The 5992-nt window shown below is 43.8% G+C and overlaps 1 pseudogene; it reads right to left on the bottom strand.

Annotated features, from left to right (window-relative positions):
- Positions 1-3443: 3443 nt before the first annotated feature.
- On the bottom strand, positions 3444-5897 carry LOC119284190 (annotated as a pseudogene).
- Positions 5898-5992: the final 95 nt, after the last annotated feature.

The raw sequence follows: 5992 nt of genomic DNA, 5'->3' as shown, positions 1-5992 counted from the left end.
ACGGGTTCCAAGTATCGCTCCAGGCCCCTACTCGTCCCCTCTACCTCCGCTACTGGTACTCCTTCCATCTCATAATGCAAGACGTTTTTCTACAAAATGCATTTTTACATTATGGGACCGAAGGAGTACATACTACTATATTTCCTCTCCCCTCTTAACGAAAAGCCAGTTCTTCTGGCGGTTGCTAGAAAGGGTTGCCAAGTAGATTATCCTATTTAACTACTCGAAAAAGTTGCTTCCCCGCCCGACACGATCTGGGATACTAATCTTCGCATGTGCTATGTATCAACCCTTTTCCCCTTAGCACTGTTCAAAATATCGGCCGGCCTTCCCATGGTAAACGATCATCATCAGCCATCCCACCTCACACACTTCTTTGTACAAATAAGGCAGCGCGCGTCATAAGAACTATAAGTCATGACAGATTTAAACAGTTTTTGAAAATTCAAACATGCTTTAAAAAGAAAAGTGAATAATTTTTTTAACACCAACATTTTCCAAAGAGTTAATAAGTGGAACATTATTTTACATGCGAACCATTATGTTTGAAAAACAGGAAAGTTATTTGTAATTTTGAACAAAATTTGAAAAAGGAAACATTTTTAAAATGTGTGAACAATTTTTGAAAAATGGGAACACTTATCAAAGTTTTGAAACAATTCTGAAAAGATACCATTTTTTGAAAAATTGACATCTTTTCAAACTCTGAACAAAATCTTAAAAGGCAAACATTTTTTCGGATTGGTGAACAACTTTATAAACATGTTCATTTTTTAAAAGCAAACAATTTGAGAAATGCCTGAAGAGTTTTTAAAAAAGTTTCAAGTTTTTTAAAGTATAATTTTAGAGGAAGTGAACACTTTTTAAAATTCTGAACAAAATTTGAGAACACAAACCTTTTTCTGAATATGAACTTTTTTGGAAGGCGCGATCATCTTTTTATATGAACATTTTTAGGAAAAAAATTGAAACACATTTTGATACATAAACAAAATTATGAAAGTCTGAATAAGGATGCATCGCGGAGAAGATCGACGCAGGTGTTTGAGTTCATGTATGGGGCGTGGCCCGCTCATGTAGGGGAGGTCGTTGCCATGGGTGGGGAAGAGCACCACAAGGTAAGGCAGAGCAACAAGTGGAGGAAGGCATGATTGTCGCGGAGGAGGATGACGGAGAGTGGAGTCGGCCTATTTGTTGGTCGTGGGAAGACGGACTCTAGTTCCAATTATTAATGAAAACAACTTATAATTTGAGGATGGAAGTTACCAGCAATTTCAGGAGATTAGAAGCCAGCAAACGAGCCATTGGATGTGGTACGAGATGGACGGTGCAGAAGACGTCTGAGTGAATAAGAAGTATCAGACTGCTGATGTAAAGTGTTTCCCATATAACTTAGTTATCTTCTTTGTGAGGGACCGGAAATCTACGTCACATTCTCTATTATAAAGGTTCCATGTTGTGCATTCAGACAATAGATTTGGCATGTAGTATCCTCATGACAACAAAATATGCAATGCCATCGGTACTAATATTCATTAGATCAGTATCTACATATTCTACATTTTGAACAAGTGACTATTCGTGGATATAATATATAGTTTTAGTCAGAGATACTCCCTTCTTGAAAAAAATACTTTTGTATTTATGTGTTCCAAAATGACTAGCCCGTGCAGATGCACGGGTTGATGACTAGTTCTTCTAAATCCAAACTACATTGCTAACTATGTTGTTATTATATTTTTTAATAGAAAATCCTGAAGGATTGTGTGGCTCATCTGATGCTTACGAAAGGTCGCATTGATGTTATTAGCTTACGGCCAAGTCTGTCTACGGGTCATTGCTGTTCATACAAGATTTCTCGAACAGATGAAGACCTCACAATCAAAGAATGGATTTTTTTATGAATAATCATAGGGAGCTACTTGAAAGCAACATGATGCGAAGCCCACGAATTGAAGACAGGATCATCTTTATTCTCCATATGAAGAGTTGGGGGATATGTTGTTTTATGCTATTTTACCTAGAGAGGGTAGCATATCCTAGCTAGCAGCGGCGAGTCTACCAGGGATGCTTCAACGGGCTGAAGCCTACCCTCCAGAAAAACGAAATTTTCTTTTACTACTACACTAATCTCGTCCCAGCCCAATAGCCAACTTCTCAGGCTATGTAGAGTATTAGCGAGTAGCGAACAAACAACGCCGCACACCCACCGAGAACAGAACTGGCGACTCACAGTGGCGGCAGCCATGCGCTCATGCTCATACTCCAACCCTATCGCCGCCTGCGGGGAACCAGGGTGCCGCCAGGGGAGACGGTTGTGGTAGAGCTCAGCCGTAGCAACAGCTGATTTAAGCGGGGGATGCAGTCTGCAGGAGCTCGCCGGCCTGCCGACATGTGTGGGGCGCATGCTGGCCGGCTGCTGGCTGGGTAACTGAACCATATGCACTGTCAACTAATTTAGTGTCCAATGGAACTATTTGCAGATTCGCAAAAAGAATTGAGGAGAAAACATACGAGTATATGCATAGTTTTGGAACTAGTCCTGAACCTATCCCAGATTGTGCATGTGTAATCCAAAATTTGGTTAAAAAATTCATATTTGTCAAAAAAATCTAAAAAATCCCAGTAGAAAATACATGTTTCCGATACTATCGGGAAAAATTGAAGCTTATTTGGACCACGGGATTATGAGGCAATGATTTGTTTCTTTAAAATGATGTTTAGTTCTCTCAGCGTTAACTTTGAGCCCACCCTCCCTTTTATTCCTAGATTCGCCACTGCTAGCTAGTACTCATGATCATGTGCTAAGAAAAATTAACAAGGGTGGTTATGACTATGATGACGAGTAGAAGTTGTTAGATGACTATGATGATGATGAGTATGACTTGCTACTGCTAGGCCACCAACCCGCGCTACTGCTAGGGTTTTTCCTACTAGTGACATATTGTTCCCAGCGAGAGCAATGCTGAGGCTATGGCGAGATTCAGGAGGGAGAATCCACGGTACATCCCATATGAGGTGGAATTCTTCTGGAAGCAATATCATACCAGTACCAGAAGTATCAGGATCAGGCTGGTTAAGAATAATAATGTGTGTGCTGTGTACAATGAAATGCAAATTGGGAAGATTGCAAACTGCATCTGCACAGCTTGATAGAAAAAATCAGCAAGTTTGAAAAGTCAAGGCAATCTGTACGTACGCGTCCATGGTTGCAACACTACATGTTAGATTTGACACACAGCGGGGATTGACCATGGCAAAACTCATGATCACTGCAATAGTGCAGATCAGTAACCATGATCAACTTGGATATATTTGTATATGTGTGCTACCATTTTGGTATAAAGAGCTAAACCCATCGTAAATCACTAATGACATATATACATCCACTGTTATTGTCAGATGCTGCTATGGATTGACCATGGCAGAACTCATCACTTGCTTTATGGATCTATGACTCCCTTCTTCAGTATTTGGTACTTCAGCCCCCTGTTATCATCTGCGGCATCTATGGAGATTGTGGAGCCTTCACAAGCTTCTCTATTCACCAACATGTTCGAAAGAATTGTCATCACATTCTTCTCCACCCATCTCCTCATGGGTCTTGTGCCACCCACCTGTGAAACCCAAGCAAGCATTGTTACCGAAAACATACACAAAATTAAACAAATACAACATCAGTTGTACAGGAATCGGGGATCTTAATCATGTGGAGATTTCTAAAAGAAGCTACACTTACTAGACCGTATGATTCCGACCAAATGGCATCCAATGCGGCGTCATTTATAAATAGAGAGACACCCTTATTAGCTACTGTGGCAATGACATCCTTCATTTGGATTTTCACTATTTCCTTCAGTTCATCATGTGAAAGCAGCTCAAATATCACAACCTCACCCAGTCTGTTGAGAAACTCAGGCTTGAAGTGTTTCTGAACCTGTACGAACAAGTGCACAGGAAAATCAGCGGACATTCACTATGACCTTTACAAGTGCAATTTGAGATTCACTAACCTGATCCATAAGAAGAGGCCTTCCGGCATTGATTGTGTTTTCTATGGCTACTCTTGTTGTTAGGTACTCTGCCCCTAGAGTTGTGGTCATAATGATAATGGTGTTTTTGAAATCTACGACCTGTCCTTTGCCATCGGTCAATGCACCATCATCGAGGAGTTGGATAAAAACCTTGAATATCGAGGGATCTGCCTTATCCACCTGATCGAAAAGGATAACTCTATATGGACACCTCTTGATTTTACCAGTGAGCTGTCCATCTTCTTCATAGCCTTACAAAGTTGAATTGATTAGTGAGAAATGACAATAGAGTGTGTCAAGAAACAAAACATGCGCAGAAAGTGTGAGAACTAATACTTCTAGGTCCTCCAATGAGACGCGACATAGATCCACTCTCAGCATATTCCAGACATATCAAAGCAAATCAATGTCTTGTCATTGTCAAATATCCTCTAGGCGAGAGCTTTTGCGAGTTGTATTTTCCCAAACACCAAGCGGGCCCAAAAAGAGGAATGAACCTATAGGTCGGCTAGACTGACCAAAACCGACCCTTGAACATAGCACCGCCTATGCAAGCAAATTGACTGCGTCATCCTGACCAACGACCCGCTCATGCAATTTTTCCGCTAGGTGAATCAACTTTTCCTTCTCCTCCTGATCAAGTGTACTGAGAGGAATTCTGGTCCATCGACTCACAACCTTCAAATAATATCAGAAATAATATAAGAGGCATATCACATTGGTTAAATGAAAACGGAAAACCATTCACACATGCTAGTATATGATTATGATATACCTTTGTGATATGAGTCGGGCCAACAGTTAACTCCTTGGGTGCAAATATAGAGGTAATCATGTTATTGTCCACTTTGTGCATCTTTGCGGTAGAGCATGCCTCGTTGATCAAATCAATTGCCTTGTCAGGAAACTGGCCACCTGAGAGCGCGACAAAATCCATCAATCGCCTTCAACATCCATCCATACATACACTACTAATTGACAAGTTGCAACAACTACAATACTAGTAAACTGAATTATTTTTGACGACTTAGTTAAGGTACGAACCTGTAATATATCGGGCAGCGAGATGTGCTGCAGCAACGAGTGCATCGTCCTGGATTTTCAAGCCATGGTGCTCTTGGTAGAACTGTTTCAGCCCTCTTAGGATGTCAATGGTGGCCAGCACGCTCGGCTCCTCGACGACAACCTTCTGGAACTGGCGCTCGAGTGCAGGCCTGCAGGTCTGTCGGGATATACCTATGGTACTCTTCGGAAGTGGTAGCACCCACACAACGGATGCGACCGAAGGCTGGTGCCGGCTTGAGGATGTTGGCGGCGTCCACCGGGCCTCCTTTATGGCCGGCGCCAACAATCATGGCCGGCGTCCATCGGGTCTCATCGATGAACAGGATGACCTTTCCTCCCGCCTCCTCTGCGTGCTTGATGGCGTCTTTCAAGCGCTCCTCGAACATGCCGCGCCAGCGTGTCCCGGGTCCCGGCGACAACCGCTCCCATGTCAAGCTCCAGGATGCGCGCCCCGGCGAGCTCGTCGGGGACATTCCCGGCGGCGATATTCTGCGCGAGGCCCTCGACGATGGCCGTCTTGCCTACACCGGCGGCCCCGACGAGCGCGGCGCAGTTTTTGGTGCGGCGGAAGAGGATGCAGCCGACGTGGTCGATCTCGTCGTCGCGGCCGACAACCGGATCAGCCCTGTCGGCGTCCACGGCGCCGAGGACGCTGGTGGTGATGATGGCCCGCTCCGCCTTGTCGTTGTCCTGGGCGCGGGTGTAGATGTGCCGGCTACCAGAGGACAGATCTGGGGGCATGATGTCGAAGGCGTACGAGCGCTGGAAGTAGAGGTCGTAGAACGCCAACGCCGCCATGTCACGGCACTGCCCGTGACGGAAAAAAATTCTATGAGACCAGGTCTCACGGATTAGCAGATGAGACCTATTCTAATGGATGACACGTGGCATGT

Source organism: Triticum dicoccoides, chromosome 4A (assembly GCF_002162155.2).
Source record: "Triticum dicoccoides isolate Atlit2015 ecotype Zavitan chromosome 4A, WEW_v2.0, whole genome shotgun sequence".
NCBI classification, from domain to species: Eukaryota; Viridiplantae; Streptophyta; class Magnoliopsida; order Poales; family Poaceae; genus Triticum; species Triticum dicoccoides.
The sequence above is the reverse complement of the archived record's forward strand: the minus strand, read 5'-3'. Positions and strand labels throughout refer to the sequence as shown.